This window comes from Mustela nivalis, assembly GCF_964662115.1.
Source record: "Mustela nivalis genome assembly, chromosome: 7".
In the NCBI taxonomy this organism is placed as follows: Eukaryota; Metazoa; Chordata; class Mammalia; order Carnivora; family Mustelidae; genus Mustela; species Mustela nivalis.
The window spans coordinates 122551150-122565995 of NC_139026.1; the positions used below are offsets into that span (position 1 = coordinate 122551150).

General features: G+C 44.1%; 1 pseudogene across 1 annotated transcript in view; it reads left to right on the forward strand.

The window, feature by feature from the left end:
- Positions 1-14846, forward strand: part of LOC309869061 (heterogeneous nuclear ribonucleoprotein A1 pseudogene) — a 361742-nt pseudogene that overhangs the window by 181658 nt on the left and 165238 nt on the right. The window lies entirely within an intron of this gene.

Sequence of the window (14846 nt, forward strand, 5' to 3'; positions counted from 1 at the left end):
GCTTAGCAACCGGGTTAGGTTGCCCAATGAGAAATGAGCCAAACATGACCCACCTTCCCAAACTGTCAGTCTAGTTTATTGCACGTGGCGGTCTCTCTGCTGCCAAAGTAGCATTTCAGATGTTCAGCCCTGGAAGTAACGTGCTGTTCAGAAAATGCGTTTAATTTATTGGGAATCCAGTGTGAAATATTAGAAACATGTAACGTGCTGTTAAAAAATGCGTTTAATTTGTTGGGAATGCAAATGTGAAATACTAGAAACATATTGGCTTTCATTGAAAAGGAAAAAAAGGTACATGAAATAAATGACTTTGTGAAACATGTCTGATCCACATAGTCTAGTATTATTTTAAATTTCCTTAAGAATTACAAGTTCTAGGGGCACTTGGGTGGCTCAGTGGGTTAATGCCTCTGCCTTCAGCTCTGGTCTTGATTCCAGGGTCCTGGGATCGAGCCCTGCATCAGGCTCTCTGCTCCCTAGGGGTCCTGCTTCCTCCCCTCTCACTGCCTGCTTTCTCTGTCTGTCAAATAAATAAAATCTTAAAAAAAAAAAAAAACCACTATAAGTTCTTTTTCTTTCTTTCTAAGTTTATTCGAATAATCTCTACACCCAGCATGGTGGTCAAATTCCTGACCCCAGCGTGAGGAGGTATGAGGTCTACCAACCAAGCCAGCCAGACGCTCCTCCCTTCTTCCCTTCCTTTCTCCTCCCTTCCCTTCTCTCCCCCGCCCTTCTTTCCTTCCTTTGCTCCATCTTCCCTCCCTTCCCTACCCCTTCTTCCTTCTTTTGCTCATTTTTTCTCTTTTCTCTCTTTCTTTTCTTTTCTTCCCTTTCTTTCCTTCTCTGTCTCTGTCTCTTTTTCTTCTTTTTCCAACAGTGTAAATACTTCACGGACAAGTATACAGGATTCCGGCCACCATCATCAAGGTCATAAACGTCCATCACCTCTCTGAGTTCCCTCCCACACTCTTGCCCTCATTATTTCGTGTGCATGTGGTAAGGACACAGCCATAAGATCTACTCCCTTAGCAAATTTTCAGTAGAGAATGCAGCTACGGACGCTATACTGTATTGTAGATCTCCAGAACCATTTACCTAGCACACCTGAAACTTGGTAGCCTTGAACCATCCCCTCTCCGCTCTCCCCTCCCTTCACCCCTGGTAACCACCATTTTCTCTGCTTCTGTGAGTTTGACTCTTAAATTCCTCCTGTAAGTGGTAGCGGGTAGTATGAATCCTGTGACTGGCTTATTTTGCTTAGCATTGTGCCCTCAAGCTCCTTCCATGTTGTCACAATGTCATTTGTTGTCACAAATGGCAGGATCTCTTTCCTAATTAGGGTTGAATCATATTTCATTGTGTGCCTACCGTATTTTCTTTATCCTTTCACTTGATGACAGACGCTTGGGTTGTTGGCATATCTTGGCTCTTGTGAAAAGTGTTGCAATGAATGTAGGAGTGCAAATATCTCTTTGAAATCTAAGTTCAGTTCCTTTGGAACTGGAATCCAGTGGGATTCCTGGATCATATGATAGTTCTATTTTTAATTTTTTGAGGACCTTCCATACTGTTGTCAATAATGACTATAAGAACTAGAAATTCTTTCTGAAATATCTTTCCCATCCAGTCTCTGCAGGTGACTGACACAGCATCTCACTGTTTCTTTCCTCTCCCTCATTTTTCTCATAATTTCTTTGTCTTAAAGAGTAACTTCCAGAATGTCTCACTTTATAAACATCTTCTTTCTTTTTTTTTTTTTTTAGATTTTTTTTATTTATTTATTTATTTATTTATTTGAGAGAGAGAGAGAGAAAGCAGGGGAGGAGCAGAGGGAGAGGAACTGGCAGACTCCGTGCTGAGTGCTGAGCCAGAGGCCAGGCTCTATCTCAAGATCCTAAGATCACCAGCTGAGCTGAAATCAAGAGCCAGCCACTTCACGCATTGAGCCACCTGGATGCCCCTAAACATGGTATAGTTTCTGAAGGGATGTCTTTAGGTAATGTGGTGAAACTGCCATACTCACGGAGAAAAGCAGGCCAGGACTCAGGAATTAGTTTATTAGGTGCTGCCTATTTCCTCTGAGGCTGGGTGGACAGTAATTAGCATCCAGAGCAAGGCCAGCCCTTTTGATGAAGTTCTTGAACCTAGGTGAGGTTCGGTGGGGTGAGGTTCAGAGCTGACGGCTAAGAAAGAATTCTTAAGATGTCTTTGGTGCAAAAAGGTGGTTTATTAGAGCATGGGGATAGGACCCGTGTGCAGACCAGACTGAGATGCTGTCCTGGGGATGTGAGGAGTGTCTGGTTATATACACAGGAGTTGGGTAGGTGAGGACAAAGGGGTGTTCAGAAGAGCCATTGGGGTAAAGAAGACTCTCAGGATATTGAAGGCCAGGTTACTCTCAAGCCAAGGCCACTTTCCCTCTAATGAGGCACTAACATAAAGACAATGGGGAGTCTCCTGGTGGAATGTTACATTCCTGCTATCAAGCATCCTTGTTAGTGAGATTTAGGTTTAGAAGAAATGTAACTTTATTTACTTTTCCTTCTGCCTCAGCCTCCTTCAGTTTTTATGGAGAGGTGGGTGACGTTAGGGCTTGAGGAACAGAGTTATGTGCCTTTGGAAATTGGACTATTGATAAGGTAACTTCCTTGTTGTAAATCTCAAGGACATTTGCAAACCAAGGAAGAATCCTGTGTTGCAGGATTGTGACTTCTGCAAGTTAACCATTTGTTTTTCTTTTAGGGCAGCCAGAGGTGCCTGAGGAATGTCATATGTATTATGGAGGCGAGTGGGTAGAGAGGGGGTGCAAGGTGCCAGCTTTTGCTTTGTCCTCAGCCAGCCTCCTGCTCCCTCATCATCCCCCCCTGAACAATTTTGACCCTTAAATCTTGACCCTTAAATATTTAAGGTAGTTGAACGTGGAAGGTCTCATCTTCTGTAACTTCTTCCTGCTGAATAGGGGCATAGAACTGTCCCTACCAACTTTGTCCCTACCAACTCAACATTGATCAGTTGAGGAACATATAGGGAAGTTACGAAGGGTGGAGGCAGCTGAATCCAGCGCTGACAGTGAAGAAGTGTCTTTGCGCGTGGTAAGTATCATGTCATTGTGAAATCATTGCAGCAATGGAGTCTTGGCACCAAGTAGAGAAACAATGAACAAAGCAACATATTAAGATTAATAAGGTGATAAGAATGAGAAGCCCAAAAGATTTTTAATTGTTGGCCATAGTCCTCCTTCAAACCAGGAAACTAACCAATCACTGAGAGAGAGAGAGAGAGAGAGAGAGAGAAGGATCTTGTAGAGCTTTAATCTGGGTATTTTATTTTTATTAGTCCTGTGACATTTTTGTGATAGTCTGGGATGTACACACAACATTCTGTTTTGATAATTGCGCATGTGCCACCCTGTGCTGCTGTCAGGACATCTAACATCCTATTTTGTAGGACTGCCTTGCGTATCTGTGAGACTTTGGTATTAAGTAGGGAGATGCTGTTTAGTGAATCATTGAGTGTCTTTGTAGTATATTTTTTAAGGGCTTCTACATGCCACATGACTTCCTCTAGTCCCGCAGATGGAACAAAAATGGATGCTAAGTGATCATACCATTTAAAAACAGATCATGTCTATTTTTGCTTTAAATTGGGGAGATTAGTTGGGGTGCTGATGGTTTTAGTAATGCACCCATGAATCCAGGCAAATCCTAAAGTACAGCGACCTATCCACCCTGGAGGAAGCCAGGGCCACAGGTTAGTCCACAATATCCAGTAGGTTCCATTTGGAGCTGACCACCTAATGCCAGGTCGCCTTACCCAATCAGTAGCAAACCAGTCAGTAGCCTGGAACACTATTACTTGGGAACACATTTCTAATGATAGCCATCCTAGATATCGTGTGTTATTTGTCCAAGTATCATACGTATGATTTCTTTGTTCTCAGCATAAAACTGCCTTTCGATTGAGCCATCCAGTCATGGGTGTGGGTCACAAATATGTATCCCAGGTTTGATATATACCATCCTCAGTATAGCGATAAGGATGGTTTTGTAGCTTAGACCCTAGTTGGTGGGTATTAATTTGTGAGCTTGTAAGGTCAGTTAGGATTTTAATAGTTTGAGAATAGGAAAAAGTTTGGTTATGTCCTGGTGAATTCCATGTTTTACTGATCATGGGCCAGGAAGAAACATTTTGATTAGTAATAGATTTATCCCGGTACATATTGTCTCCATTTTTTATATCTGAAATATAATTTTGCAGAGAACGCCAATCAGTGCCCTGTAAAGGGGAAACCCACCAGGGTAACCCAGACATACTTGAAATAGGCAAAATTCCACATATCCAACAATCCGTTTGATTTTGTAGTTCAGCAAAATGCTGTGCCCACAGTAGAACGGACTTGTCAGCTGAGATAGGTGAAAGGAAGATAAAGGGAATATATACAACCTTTTTTTTTTTTTAAGATTTTATTTATTTACTTGACAGAGAGAAATCACAAGTAGATGGAGAGGCAGTCAGAGAGAGAGAGAGGAGGAAGCAGGCTCCCTGCCGAGCAGACAGCCCAGTGCGGGACTCAATCCCAGGACCCTGAGATCATGACCCGAGCCGAAGGCAGAGGCTTAACCCATTGAGCCACCCAGGTGCCCCTACAACCTCCATTTTTGATTGAAGAGAAGTTTGAGGTCTTCTCTGGGCTTGCAGGAGTAAGAAGTCACGTTAAGTTTGTTTACTGGGTTCCTGTGAAGGAGGCACAAGTTTTATTCTAGATATATGAACCCATGAAGAATGTCCTCCTAGTTTTACTGAGGTGGGAGTACATAGTATGACCCGATATGGACCTTTCCATTTTGGATGTAGATTTTCTGTTGTATCTGACTTCCAATTTTTTTTTTAAGATTTTATTTATTTATCTGACAGACAGAGATCACAAGTAGGCAGAGAGGCAGGCAGAGAGAGAGAGAGGAGGAAGCAGGCTCCCCGCTAAACAGAGAGCCCGATGTGGGGCTCGATCCCAGGACTCCGGGATCATGACCTGAACTGAAGGCAGAGTCTTTAACCCACTGAGCCACCCAGGTTCCCCTGACTTCCAATTTTTTAAGTAAACCATGTCTCCGGGATTTACATGCGGTGGGTTTTCAGTTATAGTTAAATCAGGTTTGGAGAGTATATGATTAGTATACTCATTGAGTAACTTATGAATTAAAACAGCTTCCAGTGAATAATTTAGTAAGGCATTATAATCTTCATCTAATAGCAGATCTACAGAAAGAAATGGTTTTCCATATAATAACTCAAAAGGGCTGAGCCCTAGAGGTTGTTTTGGAGCAGTTCTCATCCTGAGAAGTCCTATTGGTAGAAGAGTAACCCAATTTCCCTAGGTTTCTAGACTAAGTTCAGTAAGATGACGTTTTAAAGTATGATTAGTTTTTTCTACTTTCCCAGAGGATTGTGGATGCCAGGCTGAATGTAAGAAATATTTAATTTTTAAGGCTTGGGCTATTTGTTGAGTTATTTGAGCAGTGAAAGGACCATTGTCACTTTGAAGAGATCATGGAAGGCCAAATCTAAGGATAATTTCTCACAACAAAATCTTAGTTACTTCTACAGCTCTTTCAGTTTTACATGGAAAGGCCTCGACCCATCCGGAGAAAGTATCAACAAATATTAATAGATACTTACAGCCTTTGCAAGGTGGCATTTGTGTGAAATCAAGTTGCCAGTCCTCTCCTGGATAGGATCCACGCCTTTGGACTGGTTTTAAGAGATGGGAAGGGCGAACTGCACCTTCCAGATTTACTTGGGCACAGATAATACAGGGTTGGCAAACCTGTTTTATTGTGGCTCTCAAATTTACTCCATCAAATATATTTTTAATTGAATGTTTTAAAGCAGCTTTGCCCAAATGAGTAGCCTGGGGCAAGCTCTATATTACTTCCCATTGGCTATTTTTAGGCATAAAAAATTTTCCCTCATTGTTACCAAGCCAGTCCTGTGCATTTTTAGCATATCCTCGCTCTTGAGTAATATGAGTTTCTTGGTCTGAATAGACTGGCGCTATGGACTCAATTGGGGATCAGACTGGTATAAGGCTTAATATCTGTTTACCTTTCATGGCTTCTTTAGCTGTATGGTCTGCTAAATTGTTTCCTTTAGATTCTAAGGTCATATCATTTTGATGTCCTTTGATGTGAATTACTGCCACCTCCTTGGGCAGGTGTACAACCTCAAGAAGGGTTATGATGTCAGGCCCATATTTGATTGGGGAGTTATGGCTTGATAGCAATCCCCTTTCCTTCCAAATAGCCCCATGGGCATGTAGTACCAGGAAGGCATATTTGGAGTCAGTATAAATGTTAATTCTTAGGTCTTTTGCCAAATGAAGAGCATGAGTAAGTGCTATTATTTCGGTTTTGGGGGCAGAAGTGTTTATTGAAAGAGGTTTTGCCTCAATTGTTTTAATTAAACTAACTATAGCATATCCAGCCCTTTTTTCTCCCTTATCCATAAAGCTGCTGCCATCAGTAAACCAGTTATCATCCGCATTTTCAATAGGAGAGTCCTTTAAATCCAGCTTGCTAGAATAGATAAGATCAATAATTTCTGAGCAATTATGTTCTATGGAGGTAGGATGGTTAGGTACAGGCATCAGAGACGCTGGGTTTAAAGTTTGACAGGTTTTAAGTATTACTTCAGGCATATCTGAAAGCATAGCCTAGTATTCACTAAGGTGGCCTTCCGTCATCCATTGGTGGCCCTTAGTTTCTAAGACACTCTGGACCTGACATGGAGTCGTCACTGTCAGGGACTGTCCCATTGTGAGCTTTGAGGCTTCTTCTACTGGGAGGGCTGTGGCAGCTACTGCTCAAAGACAAGCTGGCAACCCTTGGGCTACATTGTCAAGTGACTTTGAAAAGTAGCCCATTGGCCTTGTTTCATTCCCTAATTTTTGGGTGAGAATTCCCAAGGCTTGGCTTGGCTTTTCTGCCACATATAGAGTAAAAGGTTTCTCCAAATTTGGTAATGCCAAAGCTGGAGCTGACAGAAGTTTAGTTTTTAATGTTTGAAAGGCTGTCTGCTGAGCTTTAGTCCAGAACAAAGGTTCCTCATCAAGGCCTTTAATTGAGTCATATATTGGTTTGACTAAAAGTCCAAACCCAGGAATCCACAGGCGGCAAAAACCTGCGATACCTAGAAAAGTGCTAAGTTTTTTTGTTTTTGTTTTGTTTTGTTTTGTTTTGTTTTGTTTTGTAGTTGGAGGCTCGAGATCTAGTATGGCCCTTTTTCTATCAGTAGATAGAATACAGTGACCAGGTGTCAGTTCTTTTATCCTAAATAGTGTAACTTTTTTTGAGATATTTGTGTCTTTTTAGGGGATGCACAATATCCTCTATCTGCCAAAAAGTTAAGTAAAGTTATAGAATTCTCATCAGATGTCCCTTTGTGGGACTACAGATTAAAATGTCATCTACATATTGAATTATGGTCCCCTTAATAAGGATACATCATGGAGATCTTTGCTAAGTACAGCTCCAAATAGATGAGGACTGTTCTTAAATCCTTGTGGTAAGACTGTCCAGGTTAACTGAGCAGCCTGTGAGTTTGAGGGTGAAGTCCACTCAAAGGCAAATAGCGGTTTTTCTCACTTAATGGGATGCAAAAAAAAAAAATGCATCCTTTAAGTCAAGTACTGTAAACCAGTTGGCATCACCAGGGACATGGGTGAGACTAGTATACAGATTTGGCACTATGGGATGAATAGGCATCACTGTCTCCTGAATCTTGTTCTTAAATCTTGTACCATCTGATATTCTCCATTTGGCTTTTTTACTGGTAAAATTGGGGTGTTATAAGGAAAGTGACAAGGCTTTAATATACCATGTCTCAGAAACTTATCAATAAGCAGTTGTAACCCAGCTTTGGCCTCAGGTTTTAAAGGATACTGTTTCTTATGAGGTATATTGGCTGGGTCCTTTAAGGTCACCTTGACGGGTTGGGCTGTAAGAGCCCGTCCTGGGATATCACAATCCCAGACCTGTGGGTTTACTTCCTTCCAGACACTGAAAGGGATAGTAAGGTATGGACCAAGTTCTCCAGACGTTAAAGAGAACAAACCGTCCTCTTCTACAGTAAGAGCAAATCGGCTACCCAGTTTATACCTTAAGTCTCGTCCGAGTAATGGGGTGGGACAAGATGGAAGGACTAGAAAAACATGAGTTACCAATTGACTCTTATATTTACAGGTTAAAGGCATTGTCTGATGGCATGTTTTAGTTTCCCCCTCTATGCCAACAATTTTAAGGCTAGAAGGACAAGTAGGGCCAGAGTGCTGAATAAGGACAGAGTAAGTGGCTCCACTATCAAAAAGATAATTGATAAACTTACCTCCCACATCCAGGGTAACCCGGGGCTCAGTCATCTTGATGACAAAGGGAGCCGGACCAGTCTCAGGGCCCCGTCATGCCAGTTCCTCCGGCATTGACTCTCAGGCAGGGAAGTGAGTTCCTGTCTCCCTCTCTCTCTGGAGATGAGGACAGTCTCTCTTCCTATGTCCTGTTTCTTTACAGACAGGACATGGCCCTGATGGAGAGTGCTTGTTCAGACATCTTTTGCTCCAGTGTCCGACCTGGCCACACGTATAGCATGTGGACTTACCTAGTTCCTTTCCCGCTGCCACTCCCTTCTTTTGCCCCTGGTTAGTCTGGTTCTGTGAGGAATCCACAACAGCTGGCAGCCATTATTTGAGCCTGTATCTTACCCTGCAACTTAGTCCTCTGGTCTTTTTCTTGCCTTAAGGCCACATCTCTATTGTTAAAGACTTCGGTTGCTACCTCTAATAGGCGCTGGGTGGGCGTTTGCGGACCTAGAGCCATCTTAGTTAGTTTTCGGTGGATGTCGGGTGCCGATTGACTTATAAAATACATGTTCAGTATGGTTGTTCCCAGGTGAGGCTGGGTCCAGATTCGTGTATTTACAGATGGCCTCTACCAATTGCCCCTGAAATAGGGCTGGATTTTCATCAATTCCTTGTGTAACTTCCTGAAGTTTGTCAAAGTTTACAGGTTTAGAAAATCCGTTTTTTTATTCCTTCTATCAAACAAGTGATCATATGGTCCCGTTTTTCTCTCCCTGAACTATCCTCCTGATAGTTCCAGTGCAGCTCAATGTTAGGGACAGCAGTACCCCCAACTGGGTAACGACCCCTGTCTCTCATTGCCAGTTCATCAGCAAACTCCTGTGCTCCCTCCCAGATTTGTCTCTTTTCCTCAGGGGTGCAACAGCGAGTTAAAATGATAAATATATCCTTCCAAGTCAAATCAAACATAATAGATACTTCCTGAAAGCCATCCATAAATTGAGAGGGATTTTCAGAGTACCGTCCTAATCGTTGTTTTATCTGAGCCAGGTCTGCCATGGAGAATGGGACATGGACTCTAATAGTGCCTGTTTCCCATTGGTAACTTCCCTAAGAGGATGCATCCCATACTTAGATGGAGCTCCTGGTAAATAGGGAGTTCCGCTCCTGGTATGTTCTGTGGGGCTCGGGGTAGAGGGTTCTTGGGGCTTATAAGGAGGAGGGATAGCATCAGAGTCAGTGTCTTCCTTTTGGGGACTGTCTGGCAGTTCCTTCAACATCCCGGGTTTGTGGAGAGGAATCGGCCTGTTTAGACAGTCATCATCCAATATATCCTGCGAAGGAAGGGGCCCGTTAACACATGCTGAGGGTTAAACACATTCTAAAGAGGCCCGCAGCTTTGGATCCTGATTTAGGGCCATAAAGGCTTGGACATACAGAACTTCAGTCCATTTGCCCTTTTCCCTGCAGAAGAGGTCTAACTGATAAATTGACCTAAAATTTAGAGTCCCATTTATGGGCCACATTTTCTCCATCTCCTCAGGAGTACTAAGGCCATTTAGTACTACAGAAGAAGATCATCTTTTTCTTTCTTAAAACTTGCAGTCTGAATTGATTCCAGTGGGCTTAGAGGCATCCCAAGGGAGAGTCCTTGGACACAGAAGAGGAGAATCCCATGTTCCTAAAAAACAAAGAAGGTCCATTACCAAAATCCACCCCAACTCCTTGGTGGCGTCCCACGCAGGATAAGTCAGAGGTTCCCATGTGTCAAAAGCGACCGGAGGCGTCCCTCAACAAAAATCATTATTGATCACCATCCTGCCTTCCCCGAGAAGGCATTCCTGCCATAAAAGGCCCCAGAGGGGTGCCAGCATCCCTCCCCTTCCCCATCACATCCTAGGCCGCTGATGGGTGCCTGGTGAATGGACTAGGATCCTGTGCCATCCTTCACTCTCTCTGCACTGCCCTGCCATTTTAACCCGCACAAATACTAGAAAAGTTTGGCAAGGGGAAATTACCCAATTTCCTAGCTTTAAGTAGTCTGTAGGAGACACTGATAAGAAACAGTAAAGACTGAAATCCATCATGGTCTAAGTGACATTCCAACACATGTGGTCTTTGCAGCCAACTTCCCTAGGAAATAGTCCTCGGTTGCGTTTTATTTCAATCGAGTACTGGTTTCGGCCGGCTCCCAGGGGAGGTCCCTCTGCCAGAAGTGGCTAGACCAGGGATGTGAAGGGGATCACATTAGATCAATCAGGAGGAAACCTCACACGGGAGTCTTAAGATTGGCAGCCATCCTTGTGACTTAGGTGGCTGTCCCGTGCCCGAGAGAGACAACTTCCTATAAGAACAGGAATAAAGAGAGGGTATCAAGTTTCTGGGTCTTATTTCCATTCCGGCCAGGGTACTAGCTTACAGCCAAAAGGCAGGCGCTCTCCTCCCCGTAGAGTAGCCACAGGCTAGAGGATTACAGCCTGAGCAACTGACATGCAAGTGTTCCAATAAGACCATACTCCTTGAAAAGCCCCTGAAATGAGAGTAAAGGAAGAAAAGAGAAAGTGCTCACCAATTTTGCACCGAAGCTTAGAGTCCAAATGTAAAGACTCACAGTCCCTTCGTGGTCACCAAAATGATGAAGTTCATGACCTAGGTGAGGTTCAATGGGGTGAGGTTCGGAGCCGAAGGCTAAGAAAGAATTCTTAAGACGTCTTTGGTGCAAAAAGGTGGTTTATTAGAGCACGAGGACAGGACCTGTGGGCAGACCAGACCGAGATGCTGTCCTGGGGATGTGAGGAGTGTCTGGTTATATACACAGGAGTTGGGTAGGTGAAGACAAAGGGGTGTTCAGAAGGGCTATTGGGGTAATGAAGACTGTCAGGATATTGAAGGCCAGGTTACTGTCAAGCCAAGGCCACTTTCCCTCTAATGAGGCACTAACATAAAGACAATGGGGAGGCTCCTGGTGGAATGTTACATTCCTGCTATCAAGCGTCCTTGTTAGTGAGATTTAGGTTTAGAAGAAATGTAACTCTATTTACTTTTCCTTCTGCCTCAGCCTTCTCAGTTTTTATGGAGGGGAGGGTGACATTAGGGCTTGAGGAACAGAGTTATGTGCCTTTGGAAATTGGACTATTGATAAGGTAACTTCCTTGTTGTAAATCTCAAGGACATTTGCAAACCAAGGGAGAATCCTGTGTTGCAGGATTGTGACTTCTGCAAGTTAACCATTTGTTTTTCTTTTAGGGCAGCCAGAGGTGCCTGAAGAATGTCATATGTATTACGGAGGCGAGTGGGTGGAGAGGGGGTGCAAGGTGCCAGCTTTTGCTGTGTCCTCAGCGAGCCTCCTGCTCCGTCATCACTTTGGCCTTCATCTTTGGGTTCTCTATCCTTTATCCATGATTCCTCCCCACCCAGACTCTCAGATTTTTTTAGGTTGACAGAAATATCCTGGGCCTTCCCCCCTTAGTTCTTCACCTCATCGCCCACAAATTGATCATCCCAGGGCTGGAGCCTGATCCTGAACTCGGTGACTGGGTTGCCCGGGGTCTTCAGAAGAGGCGCTTATGTTTATCATAGTTTCAAGTGAAGTATCTGGCCTTTGGTAGGTAAAGCAAGAGATTCTCCATCTTTCTGCTCCTGAGAAAAAGGGCTCCTGGACGGGGCATGGGTGACTTCATGGGTCCTTACCACCCTCGCCTGGTAGAAAGTGGGCACTGCAAATGTAAATTCAATTCAGGCCAACCCAGATTATTTCAAGGTCAAGGCATTTACCCACACAGGCCCTGAAAGTTTTTGACTTCCCTGAACAATGGGAGCAGACAGTAAGATGAGACTACCTACACCTGTGGTTTTAATGTTCCCCCCAAATACCTCGTTTTACAAGTGTGTGAAAATCCCAGCCGCTCTACTGTGAGCTGGTTTAAGTGGATGGTTGTTCAGAGAGACGAAGGAAATCTTTGAACGCTTCCAGTTATTGTCTGCCTCTTTTAAATTAAAGGATGATGGGTTTAAAATGTCTCATTGAAGATCCCATGGGGGAATTAGAACAATAATTTCTCTGTAGGTAATTTGATGAATGTTCCCAGTTTTAAAAACAGTGATTTGGATTATTTGGAAATTCCTTAAGTACACGTCTTTAATAATTGTGCTATTAAAATAGAAATATCTGAGAACATTTGAAATGGAACACTAAAGGAAACCAACATTATCACAAGAATGATCATTTCTTTCTCCTTCAGCATTTGGTATTTATTCTTATTGAAGTTGGACTTTTGAAGATCACTTCAAAATCACCTTCAAGCAAAATCCTCTTCAAGCAATGTGCTTGGTTTCCCCAAACACTGAAAGTAACCTTGAAGACAAATACTGAAACACAACGATTTTCAAAACCATCTGAGGAATACTTCTCCCCAGATGTGTAAGAAGTTAAAGAAAATGATTTTTTTAACAATAGCCATATTTGAGCAGCTAAAAACAAATGAGCGTGACCAAAGAAACTTGAATTAAATTGTTTAAGAGTTGTGCACACCTATGACCATTTTTAAAAGATTTTATTTATTTATTTATTTATTTATTTTTAAGATTTTATTTATTCATCAGAGAGAGAGAGGGAGCGAGCACAGGCAGACAGAATGGCAGGCAGAGGCAGAGGGAGAAGCAGGCTCCCTGCTGAGCAAGGAGCCCGATGTGGGACTCGATCCCAGGACGCTAGGATCATGACCTGAGCCGAAGGCAGCTGCTTAACCAACTGAGCCACCCAGGCGTCCCTAAAAGATTTTATTTTTAAGTAACCTCTACACCCAGCTCAGGCCAGAGCTCACATCCTGGAGACCATGCGTTTCATGCTCCACCAACTGAGCCAGCCAGGTGTCCCAAAACTCTTTCATTATATGAAGGAGAAATTGCAATCAATCCCAGATTCAAACGTGCCATTCTTTCCTGAGAAGAAGAGATGATCGTATCCCAGTAATTAGCAGCAAGGTTTAAAGCTGGTCAGATTCATTGGTGCATCAAACAGAAGCCAGCATCTTGGCCATTCCCTGCAGCTCTCCTCATCCTGGACTGTCTCAGCTACGGGGGCAGTTCAGCGCTCCCAGCGAAGGCCAGCCCACCCCTTGGGCAGTGACCCCATCTCCTGTCTTGACTATTCCAGAACTTGTTCAAGCAATTCTCCTTTCTTTTCGACCCTATTGGATCCCCTCTTCCACCATTAGCATAGAAGCCTACTGCTAGCACTGCATCTCTTGGAGGCTCCCTGGTGATACCATTGTAGAACAATTGAAACTAGAGAAAGAATTTTTCAAAATTAATTGTTTTAAAATCCCATGTATTTTTCTCCATTCATATACAGTTGGAACAAGAAGCCTGACGAGGGACTGGATCCCAAGACACTGGGATCAAGCGCTGGGCTGAAGGTAGATGTTTAACTGCCTGAGCCACCCAGGCATCCTAAATAGCTACTTTTAAAATCCTCAGATCTTGGGGCACTAGCCTGGCTCAGTCTAAGCAGCATGTGACTCTTTTTGTCAGGGTCATGAGTTCAAGCCCCACATAGAGTTTACTTACATAAACTTCAAAAAAAAAAAAAATCCTCAAATCTTACTAGCTAGGGTATGGATGTACAATATCGAGGTTTTCAACATTCCAAGGATTAGCACTGAACACAACTTATGGTGAAGGGACTGGAGACATTTGGGAATATCTTCAGTATTTATCTATATTTTAGCAACTGAGTATCCTGCAGCCATACAATGGAAAACTAGAGGGGTGCCAGGGTGGCTCAGTGGGTTAAAGCCTCTGCCTTGGCTCAGGATGTGATCCCAGGGTGCTGGATCCAGCCCCGCATGGGGTTCTCTGCTCAGCGTGGAGCCTGCTTTCCTTCCTCTTGTAAGGGACTAATTGGCCAGAGGGAGCCATTTTGTTGCAGTAAACTTAGATTGACCCTATGCAGTGAACTTAGATTGACCCTGCCCCTCCCACAGGAACTTACTTGCAAAGCCTAGATACAAGGGCGGGTCACACCAGATGAAGACATCCAATCAGTGGGGCGTGCATATATTTACTGAGGTGAGTTTAAATTCCATTGGCCGCCTGTGTGTGGGCCAGGCTCAACCACCCCTATAAAAAGTTAGTTTGCGAGGCTGAGGAGTAGGAGGAGTAGGAGAGTCATCAGAGTTAGAGTCGTCAGAGCTGTCAGAGACATCAGAGCTGTCAGAGCTGTCAGAGTCGTGGGAGCCGTCAGAGCCAAGGCCCTCAGCAGCGGCGCCGCGGGGGAACGGCCTAGCTGCCAGCAGCCTCGCCACCACCGAGCTGCAGCCCCGCCATGTATGGCCTCACCACCCCCAGGGGCCTTGCCACCCCAAGCCGCAAGCGGCCTCGCCACCCTGAGCCACGGGCAGCCTTGTCGCCCCGAGCTGCAGCCCCGCCTCGAGGGGCCTTGCCACCCAGCACCTCCGCCCCGCGGTGAGCAGCCTCGCTGCCCGGAACCCCAGCC